We start from the raw sequence: 15,228 nt of genomic DNA, 5'->3' as shown, positions 1-15,228 counted from the left end.
TGGTTAGTGGACAGCCACCTCAGGATGACCCAGCAACTTTTGGGCCCCACATGCTAGTGTATGCCCTCAATAACTTTCCTTTCCCGATCCTGTATCTTGGCACTCACAGGAGTTTCTGCTGTTTCCTGCCTGCCACCGATTGTTGGTTGTACCCTGCAGGCTTTTGCCCAGCTTCAGGACCAAAGAAAGAATCTGCCATCAAGAACAGAGGCAGGGATTGTTTAATGGATGGTAGGCACTTACATGTCTGAAGCAAGGTCCTGGAGCAACACCCCACCATGTGTGATGCACTGAGGGTGGAAAGTATTAATACATGGTGAAAGGCTTCATTCTGAGAGCAATGGAGGGGTGGGGAGTAGAGGGTGGGGAAGTAGGGAATGGGGAAGGAGGAGAGGGAGATGGGGGAGAGATTGCTGATCATTGGGGGACTGAGATCATGTGGGCTCATTAATTATCATGGAAAGCAGTAGAGGCACACGCCCCTCACCACCCCTTTGACAAAAGAGATCAAATCTGGGCCCTGGGACAAGTACAGAGAAAAGCCAGTCATGTGCATAGGGTGTACTGGTGGGGAAGGGGATGTACAGAGAGTAAGAGAACAGTCATCCTGAATGGCCTAACCATACATACTTAATAGTGAAAAATCACCAATGAGCATCTGGGCCTTCAGAGTTTTTTGCCGGTGAAGGTTTGAACTATCCTGAGAATTACTGCAGTGGGACACAGAGACACAGAGTATGCAAGGGCTATTTAAAATGGCATTGATAGACTTGCCTGACACGGGGTTGTCACAAGCCTTCAATGTGTAAAGAATGCAATTATCTGGAAAATGGGATAAAACAAAGTATGCCGGTACTTCCTCACAACGTAGCAATTCCCAGTACGCTCTCCAGATTCACTGGTCCTTCCCCTGCACCAGCCATTCATACAGTTCTTTCCTGTTTCTTTGTGGTTCTGGCTACCGATTTCTCCTTAAGATTGCAAAGCGTAGTCACTTAGTTGTGCCGACTCTTTGCCACACCATGGTCCTCTGTCCATGGGATTCTCCAGGCAGAATACTGGAGTGGATTGTCATTTCCTTCTCCAGGGGATCTTCCCCACCCAGGGATCAAACCTGGGTCTCCCACATTGGAGGCAGATTCTTTACTGTCTGAGCCACAAGGGAAGCCCTGACAGTGCAAAGCCACCACTTAAAAGTTTGAGTCAAAGTTCTAGGCTTTTCAGAAACTCTTATGTAAGAGGTTATTGTTTTTCTTGAGATGAATACTTTTGGGAATGAGAATGTCCTTGTTACAATACTGTAACAACAGCCTTGGCCAAAATGGACTAGAAAGCAGGATCCCTTTTCCTCTTGAGGCTACTAAAAATAATTACAGTGGAAGCGTGCCACCTACCGGCCCAGATGGACTAGGACACTGATCAAGTCTGTAGAACAGGCTTCTTGCTCTTCTAGGCAGAAGTCTGTATTCTTATTTGCATTTTCTTCAGAGCTAGGGGAGGATCTTCCCTTGCAAGAACTGAACCAAAAACTTGAAAAAGCCTGCTTCCTTAGCTTTCGTATTTTAGAGAGGAAAATATTCCCAGCTTCAGGCAGGACATGTCTTGGCCTAAGGAAGCTGCGTGGAGAGAAAGGTCAGGATGTATTTTTCACTTCCAGGTTGCTCATCTGGCCAAGGTTGTGTCACACGAGTGTATGTTCCTCAGTTCTTTGTCTCGTCACAACAAAGAATTGGAGCGACAGACATTAAAGCCCTCTGTGCGTCACAGCTCTCGGGTCTTGGACAAACCATGTTATAGCTTTTAGGCAAATCAGTGTTACAGCTCTATTTTATTTAGAAGATAGCAGGAGAATCCATCCTCGAAGTGTGAGGGAATACCAACCCAAAGACTCGAAGAGAAGAGAGTGGAGGAGTGCACGGGGAGGGAGGGAGGGAGAGAGAGAGAGAGAGAGAGAGAGAGCGCGCGCGCGCGCGCGCGCGCGCGCGTGCGCGTGCATGCTTTGGCTCCTCCTTTTATATGTTTTTTCCTCCACCTGGGCCTGCCCTATGCAAATTGGGCTTAGCCAGGAGTGCTGTTTGTTCTACCTGAAGTCTTCACTCTGGTCCTCGGACCTTCCTTTGACCTTCCTTGTCTTTTAGCTCCACCATTTTGGACTCCTGTTCCCTATTCTACCTACCTAACATTCCCACCTCAAGAGATGGGAGGCCCAATTCTTTGGGAAAAGCGGTGTTGAGGTCTTTCTGGATACTTCCTGCTGAACTGGGATGGCGAGGGATATTGGGACTCCCCCTCTTGCCAGTCTCAATCCTCAGAGTCCTATAGCGGTGTCCAAGGGTGTGTGATATTTCCCTTGGTCAGCTGTAGTTTTATATCTTTGTTGAACTGGCACCACATGTTGTAGCTGGTTGACCTCAGCAGAGACAAAACAGGTTAGACAATTGACAGTACATGGAATAATCATAAGTATCATCAATATAGCAATAACAAGGACTAGTAGGGACATTAGTCAGTTCTAAATTCACATAGCCAGGATGGCTCAAGTCCCTCCTTGTTCAGGGATCAGAAGATCTATCTCCTGTCTGTTTTGGAGTACAGTCTCTGTCAAGCTGTGTTAGCTCTTTAGAGTTATCCTGAGAAATCTTATCCCCATAAACCAGATTTTGGGGGTGTTCATTAGAATGACACTCATTGGTAGTCCTGAATAGGTATCTGAGATCTCCCAGGGGCTCACAGGTGTATTGAGTGTCCTTTTCTGTTTTCTTCCACAGCTTGACTCATGCGTAGTGAATCCAGGAGTCATGTCCTGGTACCTTGACTGCTATGGGGGTAGAAAGTACTACAGGGTAGGGGCCCTTCCATGTGGGCTGGAGTTGAGCCTTTGGGGACCCATCTTTCCAGACTTTAATTAGGACTTGAGTTCCTGGAGCACATAGTGGTGACTCTTTAGAATCTTTTGGGTCCTGGTTCATACGCCACAAGCGTATATCCTGTTGGAATTGCCCAATGGCCATGGTATAAGACTGGAGGGTCTGAACCTCTGGATCTAGGAAGAGGTCATTGACATAAACAAAAGGTCTCCCATATAGCATCTCATAAGGACTAAGACCAACCTGTTCCTTAGGGGCAATGCGGGTGCGGTGGAGAGCTATTGGTAAAGCCTCCTTCCATCCCAGGGAGGTCTCCTGGGTTATCTTTTTTATCACTCATTTTAAGAATTGATTGGCTCTTTCTACTTTTCCTGAAGATTGAGGCCTCCAGGCACAATGGAGATATTAAGTAATGCCCAATGCTTTCGAGACCCCTTGGGTGACCTTAGAAGTAAATGATGTCCCATTGTCACTTTGTAATGACCTGGGCAGACCAAATCTTGGAATGATTTCATGGAGCAGTTTTTTTTATCACGTCCTCAGCCTTCTCAGTCCAGGTGGGAAAGCCTTCAATCCATTCTGTGAATGTATCTATCATAACTAATAGGTATTTATACCCTTGAGAAACTGGCATCTGGGTGAAGTCCATCTGCCAGTCCTCTCCTGGGTAGGCCCCACGTCATTGGATGGGCTGGGCCAGCTGGGGTCTTCGAGCTCCTTGGGGGTTGTTTAATTGGCAAGTGGGACAAGAGGAACAACCTGTGTTATAGTTGTTTGGAAGCCTGTTCCTCTGAAGGACCTTTCTGGTAATCTTTGGAGGGCCTTTTCTCCTAAATGAGTAGTGGCATGTAAGGAGTTAACCAACTTCCACTGGAGGTTCCCAGGCAGAAAAAGGAGTCCCTCCTTTTGGAACCACCCCATATGATCTTCTTGAAAGCCCTCGCTCTTAGCTTTAAGAATCTCACCTTCAGTATATGAAGGAGTTTCTGGCAAATTAGTCTGTGGAACTAAGTTGGCAATCCCTATTAGGTCATGGTTCTGTAATGCTGCTCTCCTAGCTGCCTGATCAGCTGCTTGGTTCCCTCGTGCCACTTCTGTGTTCCCTTTTTGGTGTCCTTTACAGTGGGAGACTGAAACCTCAGTGGTCAGATGAACTGCCTCCAAGAGTCGAAGAATCTGATCACCATATTTGATTGGGGACACTCGGGGTGGTCAAGTGGCCCCTTTCTTTCCAAATAGCCGCATGTGCATGTAGCACCAGAAAGGGCATACTTGGAGTCAGTGTAAATGGCTATTCTTTTTCCTCTTTCCAGCTCTAAAGCTCAAGTCAGGGCTATGAGCTCAGCTAATTGGGCTGAAGTACCTGGTGGCAGAGGCTTAGCCTCTATGGTCTCAAAATTGGAGACTACTGCATACCTGGCTCTTCTTTTTCCATCCAAGACAAAGCTGCTTCCATCACTGTACCAGATTTCCTCAGGATTGGTCAGAGAATCTTCTGACAATCCCTCTCGGGGTTTTGTCCAGTCCAAGGTTTCTAGACAAGAGTGAAAGGGGAGAGGGCCCTCAGGGGTAGGGAGGAGGGTGGCTGGGTTAAGAACCTCACAAGGGGATATAGTGAGGCCTGGATTTTCCATCATATTACTTGATATCTGAGGATTTTTTGATCAGACATCCATAAATGGCCTCTCCCATTTAGTTGTTTTACTTGGTGGCTGGTAAAAATAGTTTGCCCCCAAAGGAAAGTTTTAAAGCATCTTCTATCATGATTGCAATAGCTGCAAGATTTCGAAGGCAGGGGGGCCAGCCTTGGGTAGTTGGATCCAGCCTCTTGGATAAGTAAGCTACTGGCTGGGGCTCAGATCCCAACCTTTGAGTTAACACTCCCAAGGCTATTTATTCCCTCTCTTTCATGGACATAAAGTTGGAATGCTTTTTCTGGGTCTGGCAACCTCAAGGCAGGTGCCTGAGTTAAGGCCTGTTTTAGTGTAGCCTCTACCTTCTTTTGAGGAGTTCCTCACATCAGTGGGATTGAATCATCCCATCCCTTTAAGCTTTCCTATAAGGGCTTGGCAATTAAACTATAGTTGGGTATCCAGATTCTACAATATCCAGTTAGCCCCAGGAAAGCTCGCAATTGTTTTCGAGATGTGGGGGAGAGCAATTGGAGGATTCCTTGTACCCGATGAGAGGACAGCCTCCTGGACCTGTGTGTAATCTGAACTCCCAGGTAAGTGACCTTTGTCTTGACCATCTGTGCCTTAGCACGGGAGACTTTATATCCCCTTTCTGCCAAGAAGTTTAGACAATTGCATGTTGTTGACACTTTTCTCATCTGGAGAACAGATTAGTAGGTCATCTACGTATTGTAATAGTTTCCCATTAGGTCCCAGGTCCAGATCTAGGAGATCCCGGCTAAGGGCCTGTCCAAACAGGTGGGGGCTATCTCTGAACCCCTGAGGTAATACTGTCCAAGTCATCTGTTGGTGTTTTTCTCCTGGGGCCTCCCACTCAAAGGCAAAAAGGTATTGGGATTCTTTAGCCAGTGGTATGCAAAAAAAATGCATCTTTGAGATCCAAGACTGTAAACCACTTGGCACTGTGTGGGATTTCTCCCAAGATTACATAGGGATTGGGTACTGTGGGATGGAGGGGGACAACAGCTTCATTTATGATCCGGAGATCTTGAACCACTCGCCAGGTTCCGTCTTTTTTCTTTACGGAGAGGATTGGGGTGTTACATGGCAAACCAATAGCCCACAAGCAAGGAATTTATTTATTATAGGCTATAGTCCCTCCCAAGCCTCTCTTTTGAGAGGATATTGTTTCCAGTTAGGAAACCAAGTGGGATCTTGGAGGACAATGATGACCGGTTCAGCTTAGTGGGCTTGTCCAGGAATCCCCTGGTCCCACACCTGGGGGTTAATTTTGTCTTCCCATAGTTTTTGGTCCCTCTCTATTGAAGGTGTAATGGGTTCTTCAGTAGTAACCAGGAGTTGTAGAGCTCTAGGGGCTGAAAAACTTCCCATCACAAGGGTGGTCCCCAGTTTAGTGAGTATATCTCTTCCCAATAAGGAAGTAGGACACTCAGGGGCCACCAGAAACTGGTGGGAAAATATTTGTCCATCCAAGCAACAAAGAAGTGCTTGGGTGAATCTTCAAGTGAATGGTGAATGGTCCAGGTTTGGGAGGAGAAGGCTCCAGAGTAGGAGATCAAGACAGAGTAGGTAGCCGCTGTGTCAACTAAGAAATTCTCAGACCTACCTGACACATCCAGTTGCGCCCTTGGCTCCAGCTCCATGATGGTATCCATGACAGGTGGGCTGGCTGGAGCGGGCTGCTTCAGTCCTCTTGAACCATCGTGAGGGTAGGCTTGGTGCTTGACCTTGAGGCTCTTGGGTCCCAGGGGCAGAGTGCCGCCCAATGTCCCAGTTGATGGCATTTGTGGCAAGCCATTCTAGGAGACTTGTCATGGTTTGGACACTTTTTGGCCCAATGCCCCACCTGTCTACAGATTGTGCCTTGTCCTTCAAGGACTCGGGGTTTGCCATAGGGCTTCTCAGGAGGGTGGCCAGCATCTGGGCATGCCTTGTCTCTTTCTTTCTCTCCTTCTCTTGTTCTCTGTTATAAAAGGTATTCGTGGCTGTCTGGACCATCTCATCTAAAGAGGCAGCAGGGTCCTGCTTTTGCAGCTGTTGTAACTTAATTCTGATATCTGATGCACACTGGGACAGGAATTTGTCCTTTAAAATCACTTGTCCCTTGTAAGAGTCCAAGCCCAGATTGGTAAACTTTTGGAGTGCCTCTTTTAGCCTTTCCAGAAAGCAATGGGGTTCTAATTGGGCTCCTGAGTTATTGCTGAGACTGGGCACAGTCCCACAAGTAATAGGCTTCTTTCTGTTTCCATAGGTAGACTTCCTTAGGGGTGAGTCTTTCTGAAGCTTATCCTACCCAGAACTGTTGCAACCTGAGTGCCAGGCATCCCCGGGTCAGGGTGCAGATACCCAGGCAGGCTGAGGCGTGACAGCCTCCTAGAGCTCAAATCCCCGGGCAGGTCGAGGTGTGACGGCCTCCCAAGAATTGGGTCCCTGGGCAGGTCGAGGCGTGACGACCTCCTGGGACTCCTGGGACTGGCAGATCCCCAAACAGGTTGAGGCATGACAACCTTTCAAGGACCAGATCCCTAGGCAGGTCAAGGCGTGATGACCTCCTGGGACCCCCGGACTGGAGTTGGGCGTCCCCAAGATCTCCAGTGTGACCAGTATTGAGTAGGATTAGGGGGTTGGATATTATAGAGTATTTCCCTCCTAAGGCCAGCTATTTTCTGTTTGTCTCTTCAGAAGATTGTAGAGGCAACCTTGTGGGTCTGGATGGGGCTCAGGAAAAGAGCATGAAACAGGAGGGAAGGGGTCAGAGCACAACCTTTGAAAGAATGACATAGCACAAGGGTATAATGTAAACCAATTAAAATCAACTGGTTATTGACTATGCCAAAGCCTTTGACTGTATGGATCACAATAAACTGCGGAAAATTCTGAAAGAGATGGGAATACCAGACCACCTGACCTGCCTCTTGAGAAATTTGTATACAGGTCAGGAAGCAACAGTTAGAACTGGACATGGAACAACAGACTGGTTCCAAATAGGAAAAAGAGTACGTCAAGGCTGTATATTGTCACCCTGTTTATTTAACGTATATGCAGAGTACATCATGAGAAATGCTGGGCTGGAAGAAGCACAAGCTGGAATCAAGAATCCTGGGAGAAATATCAATAACCTCAGATATGCAGATGACACCACCCTTATGGCAGAAAGTGAAGAGGAACTAAAAAGCCTCTTGATGAAGGTGAAAGAGGAGAGTGAAAAAGTTGGCTTAAAGCTCAACATTCAGAAAACGAAGATCATGGCATCGGTCCCATCACTTCATGGGAAATAGATGGGGAAACAGTGGAAACAGTGTCAGACTTTATTTTTTGGGGCTCCAAAATCACTGCAGATGGTGATTGCAGCCATGAAATTAAAAGACGCTTACTCCTTGGAAGGAAAGTTGTGACCAACCTAGATAGCATATTCAAAAGCAGAGACATCACTTTGCCAACAAAGGTTCGTCTAGTCAAGGCTATGGTTTTTCCTGTGGTCATGTATGGATGTGAGAGTTGGACTGTGAAGAAAGCTGAGTGCCAAAGAATCGATGCTTTTGAACTATGGTGTTGGGGAAGACTCTTGAGAGTCCCTTGGACTGCAAGGAGATCCAACCAGTCCATTCTGAAGGAGATCAGCCCTGGGATTTCTTTGGAAGGAATGATGCCAAAGCTGAAACTCCAGTACTTTGGCCACCACATGCGAAGAGTTGACTCATTGGAAAAGACTCTGATGTTGGGAGGGATTGGGGGCAGGAGGAGAAGGGGACGACAGAGGATGAGATGGCTGGATGGCATCACCGACTCCATGGACATGAGTGTGAGTGAACTCCTGGAGTTGGTGATGGACAGGGAGGCCTGGTGTGCTGCGATTCATGGGGTCGCAAAGAGTCGGACACGACTGAGAGACTGAACTGAACTGGGTCCAAGATGACAAGTCAAATTCAAGTAAACCTTAATCCCCAATCTATAAGCCAACACACACACCCAGAGGTGGCAGGACAGCTCTGAGGCACAAGGTCAAAAAAGGGAGGAGTAGGTGGTTCCCCAATGGCTGGGATGATCCTCTCACTCATTAGCATATGAATTCCATCCCCTCACAAAACCTAGCCAGCCCTAATTCCATGGCCCCAGCCTTTGCCCTCGGCAATGGTTTACACCCTGAAGAGGGGCTTCTCTCTGGATCCTAACAAATCCACTTCTTATTGCTTTGTCTGTCAATGAATTTTTGCAATGAGACATCAGAGCCTGAGTTTCATTAGTTTTGGCTGGGCTTGAGTCCCAGGAGAGAGCTGAAGGACATGAGGAAAAAGCAGTGGGAGAAACGTGCCAAGGAATCCCCTTCATAGCCCGCCAGAAAATTTGCTAAATATCTGCCCGGTGTTCACAGTTTCATTGGTCTGATCCTTGGCACAGAGAAAGGACAGAAGAACCCCCACCGGCTTGCTAACAGCTACTGGGGCTCAGCAGATAGCGCCTTTGGGACATGCTGAGGAGTAGCCTCTCCAGAGTCCCTCAATTGTGCCCCCTGCCACCCACCTGTTCGTGGGAGGTTCGAGGAAACAAGAAACGAGAGATTGTAAAGGTCCCACCAGCCACAGGAGTGATGACCTCTTACCTTAACTGGAGGTCTTCTGGAATCTGAGACTGGGCTGTGTGAGCTTTCTGCTGAGTTCGTTTTTTGCTGTCCTGGTTTCCAGCACGATGGGCCTTCCCCTGCACTGGGTTTCTTCGCCTTCTGCTTCTAGCGCGGGAGCTTTGCTGAGTTGGGCTCCTGCTGTGCTTGGCCTCTTCCACGTGGAGGTTGTTTCAGCCAGGTTATATCCGAGTCACGGCACCATAGATGTCACGCGAATGTATGTTCCTCGGTTCTTTGTCTCGTCACAACAAAGATTTGGAGCAACGGACATTAAAGCCCTCGGCACGTCACAGCTCTCGGGTCTTGGACAAACCGTGTTACAGCTCTTAGGCAAATCAGTGTTACAGCTCTATTTTATTTAGAAGATACCAAGATAATCCATCCTCGAAGTGTGAGGGCATGCCAACCCAAAGACTCGAAGAGAAGAGAGTAGAGGAGTGCACGGGGAGGTAGAGAGAGACTGAGAGAGAGAGAGAGCACATGCATGTGGGAAAGAGAGAGCAAGAGCGCTTTGGCTCCTCCTTTTATATGTTTTTAATCCATCCTTGAAGTATGAGGGCATGCCAACCCAAAGACTTGAAGAGAAGAGAGTGGAGGAGTGCACAGAGAGGGGGAGAGAGAGAGAGAGATAGAGCACACGCACGCAGGAGAGAGAGAGCTCTTTGGCTCCTCCTTTTATGCGCTTTGGCTCCTTTTATATGTTTTTAATCCATCCTCGAAGTGTGAGGGCATGCCAACCCAAAGACTGGAAGAGAGGAGAGTGGAGGAGTGCGTGGGGAGGGAGGGATGGAGGGAGGGAGGGAGGGAGAGGGAGAGAGAGAGAGAGAGAGCGAGAGAGAGAGAGAGAGAGAGCATGCGTGCATGCACGTGAGAGAGAGAGAGAGAGACAGAGAGAGACAGAGAGAGACAGAGCGCACGCATGCGGGACAGACAGAGAGTGTGTGCTTTGGCTCCTCCTTTTATATGTTTTTTTCCTCCACCTGGGCCTACCCTATGCAAATTGGGCTTAGCAAGGAGTGCTGTTTGTTCTGTCTGAAGTCTTCACTCTGGTCCTTGGACCTTCCTTTGACCTTCCTTGTCTTTTAGCCACTGGCATTTTGGACTCCTTTTCCCTATTCTACCTACCTAACAGTTACACATTCATCATTTACTTTACCTACTTTAACACTCTTGGAGCCTTGACCTTGGCATTCTGGGTAGGGAAATGCAAGGGGAATCAGAGGAAATAGCTCCTGTTTGAAGGCGCATTAACTCTTTCCTAAACAGTACGTTGTTCGTTGCTTGACTTCAGGAGAAAACTCTCAATGTCCCCTTTGAGTAATAACTGCACTTGCATTCACCTTCCACCTTGACCCAGTAGTAAGAGAGAACACAGACACAAATAAGGCTATTTCAGAAAATACAATTGTTGGCAACAAATATCCTGGAGTGTACCTACTTGGGTAGAATTGACAACTAGTAAGGTAATGAACTACAGTAATTGAGGAAGTAAACCAGGAAGAGAGAGCGAGTGTGTGTGTGTGTGTGTGTGTGTGTGTACTGATCAAGTAGCAGGGAAGGGCTTCAATATAGACTAGATCTCTCAAATCTCTGCTTCAGGTTACAGACTGCATCTTTAGATTGCTTCTATCCAATTAAGGGATGGGAGAGCTGATAGCTTATGGTGAACAATGTCGGATTCCTGATCTCCGAAGATTTAGCTCCGGAAGCAGCGACCATGCTGATCACTCAAGAGCTTTTGTATAGCAGAGTTTTATTAAAGTATAAAAAGAGAGAAAACTTCTGACATAGGCATCAGAAGGGGGACAGAGAGTGCCCCACTTGCTAGCCTTAGCGAGGGAGCTATATACTTTTTTAATTGGTTATTACAATAAATCAAAAGAATGTCTCAAGGTTTAAAGATCTTACTAGACCCACTCCTACCAAATACATTTTAAGATAATGAGATTAGAACTAATAATAGAAAGATCTTACCAGACCCACTCCAATAATATACATCTTCAGATAAATCAAAGGTTCTTGTTAAGGAGAAACATGTCCTCAAGCAAGATACACTGTTCTATTGACTAAGACACAGCAATGTAGAAAAAAAGTTTGTTCTTTTCTCTTCCTTGAGAACTTCAGAACCCTACCTCCACCTGGAGAGTCCCAAACCCCTCTCTCATCCTTGGGGACCCCAGACTTCTTATCAATCTGCCTGGGAATTGACACGCTCAGAGATCTCTAATTTCTAGGTGAAACACATGTCAGTTGCTCATTTGAGTATGACTCTTTTGTGACTCCGTGGACTATACCCTTTGTATACTGTTCATGGGGTTCTCAAGGGAAGAATACTGAAGTGGTTTGCCACTCCCTTCTCCAGTCGACCACATTTCGTCACTTATGACCAACCTAGACAGCATCTCAAAAAGCAGGGACATTACTTTGGCAACAAAAGTCCATCTAGTCAAGGCTATGGTTTTTCCAGAGGTCAAGTATGGATGTGATAGTTAGACCTTATATAAAGAAAGCTGAGCACCAAAGAATTGATGCTTTTGAACTGGGCTGTTGGAGACAACTCTTGAGAGTCCCTTGGACTGCAAGGAGATCCAGCCAGTCCAATCTAAAGGAAATCAGTCCTGAATATTCATTGGAAGGACTGATGCTAAAGCTGAGACTCCAATACTTTGGCCACCTGATGTGAAGAAGTGACTCTTTGGAAAAGACCCTGATGCTGGGATAGATTGAAGGCGGGAGGAGAAGGGGATGAGATGGTTGGATGGAATCACCAATTCAATGGACATGAGTTTGAGTCAATTCTTGGAGTTGGTGATGGACAGGGAGGCCTGGCGTAGTGCAGTCCATGGGGTCGTAAAGAGTCAGACATGACTGAGCAACTGAACTGAAATGGACTGTATCCGCCAGGCTCCTTGGTTCATGGAATTCTCCAGGGAAGAAAACTGGAATGGGTTGTCATTTTCTTTTCCTGTATGTTAAGTAATTTTTTTTTTCTTTCTTCCATCAATACTTTGGGGACACTTTTGGGGGCAAGACTACATGGGTAATTTTTGGACTCATCTGGCTGTGGGGCTTCCCACAAAGTTTTAAATTATTATTAGTTTTAAATTGTTTACTGTGTGCCTGGTAATGAGGGCATGGGGATGAGTGGTCACTTATAAATAGAATGGACAATGAGAAGAGGACCTACACCTAATCCTTCATACCCTCAGTACTAAGGGTCAAGCAGAGGACAGTCTGCAACAGGCACTGAGGTAGGGGGCAGTGCAGTGAGAATGACATAAGGATGAACAGGGGAGAGACTACTGAAGGGAAGGAGTGTGTTTCAAAGACACGGTGGGGCCTACAGGGTGGGTGAGGACTGACCTGTCCCAGCGGACCTGAAACATACGCCACTGGTGACCTTAGCAGGATCTGGTTTAGCAGAATTAATGGGGCAGGAACCAGATGGGAGTAGGCTGAAAAGGAAACACAAGAATGAGAATTAGGAACACTGTATAGAAAATGAAATTTTGTTTGTGAAGTGGAGCAGTGAAACAAGATGGCACATTGAGGAGATTATGGGTTAAAATGCTTGTGCACATTTTTCTCATGTTTTCTAAGAATAATTTTCGAAGGATGGATGAATTGCCAGAAAACATTTTAAATATATGACTTATTTGATTTAAACAATTGCTTATTTAGATACTTGACACATTGCTTTTTTGGATAAAAATTAATTTAGCATTGTTCTAATTAGTCACTTTGTAGTGAATTTCAACAGTAAACCATTTGCCTGCTAATTTAAATTCTTTGTTCAATCAAGTTTTACAATCAAGCTTCATTTTATCTGCTACTTCCTTTAGTTTTATATTGGTAATTTAATCTCTAATCATTGACATATACATTTTCTCTATGTTATAGCCACTTTCTTTTGATGGATATGTGTTTTTCATTTCTCCTGTGTACACATAACTAGACAGTCTCTTGTATATTTTGCCAAGCGCTGTTTAGGACATAGAATCAAGCCTCTCCCTAGTCACATTCATTCCTCTTTTGAACTGGTATGTATTTGGTGCCCTTTCTTATTCATCTGTTTTTATATTAAATTCAGTATTTCATTAACTTTTTTTTCCCTTTTTTGATCTATGATATGAGAATCTAAATTGCTTTTTGTTCGAGTGTCAGGCAAGTTTTCTGGGATATTTTATTGAAATATCATTTCTTTTCTCATTAACAAGAGGTATGTCTTTTGCATAAATCTTTAGCTAATGATCAGCATCTAATTAATTCTGATAATATGGCAATTTTTGATTTTTTTGCTTTATTAATATGGTTACTGAACTTTACTCACTGCTACACAGTTTTATTACAGCTACTTTAAAACTCATTTAATGCTTCTGACTGAGGAAGTCAAAGTCAAATATTCCTTTCTGTTTTTAAATATTGTTGCTTGCATTATTTCTTAGTTTTATAATTGTTCTAAGGTTAAGAACATTGGCTTAATGAGAATCACAAACATTTGTGGATCCCCAAATGGCTAATTGAGTGCTGAAAGCTGAGCGCCAGAAGAAAGCTGAGCGCCAAAGAATTGATGCTTTAGAACTATGGTGTTGGAGAAGACTTTTGAGAGTCCCTTGGACTCCAAGGAGATTCAACCAGTCCATCGTAAAGGAAATCAGTCCTGAATATTCATTGGAAGGACTGATGCTGAAGTTGAAACTCCAGTACTTTGGCCACCTGATACGAAGAAGTGACTCATTGGAAAAGACCCTGATGCTGGGAAAGATTGAAGGCGGGAGGAGAAGGGGACGACAGAGGATGAGATGGTTGGATGGCATCACCGACTCAATAGACATGAGTTTGAGTAAGCTCCGGAAGCTGGTGATGGACAGGAAACCTGGTGTGCTGCAGCCCTTGGGGTCACAAAGAGTCAGGACCTGACTGAGTGACTGAACTGAACTAACAAAGAAGAGACGTTCAATAAAAATGAAAGAAAGAAATGGAATCAAAGATTCTTTCTCCCAAAACCTAAGGCTAAGAACTTTTATTAAATAATATATGGGAAAGTTATAACATTAGCCAGGAAAAAAGAACAGAGCAAGAGAGTTTAGTGGTCACATAAATTCAAATTTAAGAAATGATGGCAGAAATTCATAGTCTGAGACTTAAAGAGTCATACATACCTCACAAATGACCCACCCATTTGGCTGGTTGGTATGCATATATATGTATACTTTTCTTTTTTAAATTTAAATTTTAAATTCTATTTAATGGAAAAACTTCTCCCAGTTAATTTCGTACTGTCACCTTGCCCTAAAACCTTTGTAGTCATATCCTGTTTAATTGTCAGATGTTATTAACTTGTAGGTTCTAAATTATTGGAGAACCAAGAAGCTGGGTTGAAGCAGAACTAGGGGTGACTGAGCGGCTGCCTGTACTGAGCTGCCAGCCAGCTGTACACGGGTCCTGCCCAAGCTCAGGACTTCAGCAGCTCAAGACACATGTGGTCAAATGTGGAAAGGATGAAGGAAGACAGGGTTGCAGCTAGGGTGACCATGAGCTTCTGTGGGGGATCACGGGGCACTGTCAGGGAGAGGCAGGTGTGCGATTAGGAACGTGGCCACAACTCAATCCTCCCCATCTGCCATGTCTGCTTCTGCAGAGATCAAGACACTCCTGAAATCCACCAACACACAGAAATGCAGTAAATACAGCAGGTGCAACACCAACATAGCTCACAAGTCTACACAAAAACAGCCCCAAATTTTGCCTGAGTAGTGAGGTGTCACACATGGTAGTAGGGACAAGTGGCATATCTTAATGTTTCTCCAACAACAACAACAAAAAAGTGCTTTGAATCTTTAATTTCTGGAAAACAGGCCTGACTGATATCTGGGATCCAGTGGATGCTGGGCAGTTTCAGGAAAGCCCACACCCTGCTGTCTTCCCTGAGATATCTCTGCAGCATCTTCAATACAGAGGCCCAGGATGTTTGGGATAAGACCCTCTTGGGGAAATTCCACATTGGACATCATCACTATCTGGAACAGCTGGAGATGTGTTTGAGACAAGAGAGCAATTTAGAAGAGAACTTGCTAGAAGTGAG

General features: G+C 45.5%; 1 protein-coding gene across 1 annotated transcript in view; it reads right to left on the bottom strand.

Moving 5' to 3' along the window:
* Positions 1 to 2,013: 2,013 nt before the first annotated feature.
* Positions 2,014 to 15,228, bottom strand: part of IFNE (interferon epsilon) — a 34,559-nt gene continuing 21,344 nt past the window's right edge. The window contains exon 2 of the mRNA XM_070794453.1: positions 2,014 to 12,598. The gene's annotated coding sequence lies outside the window, so the exon portion shown is untranslated. The remainder of the gene's footprint in view (positions 12,599 to 15,228) is intronic.

The sequence above is a fragment of the Bos indicus genome, chromosome 8, assembly GCF_029378745.1.
Source record: "Bos indicus isolate NIAB-ARS_2022 breed Sahiwal x Tharparkar chromosome 8, NIAB-ARS_B.indTharparkar_mat_pri_1.0, whole genome shotgun sequence".
In the NCBI taxonomy this organism is placed as follows: Eukaryota; Metazoa; Chordata; class Mammalia; order Artiodactyla; family Bovidae; genus Bos; species Bos indicus.
Note: the sequence above shows the minus strand (reverse complement) of the source record. Positions and strands in the feature narration are given on the sequence as shown.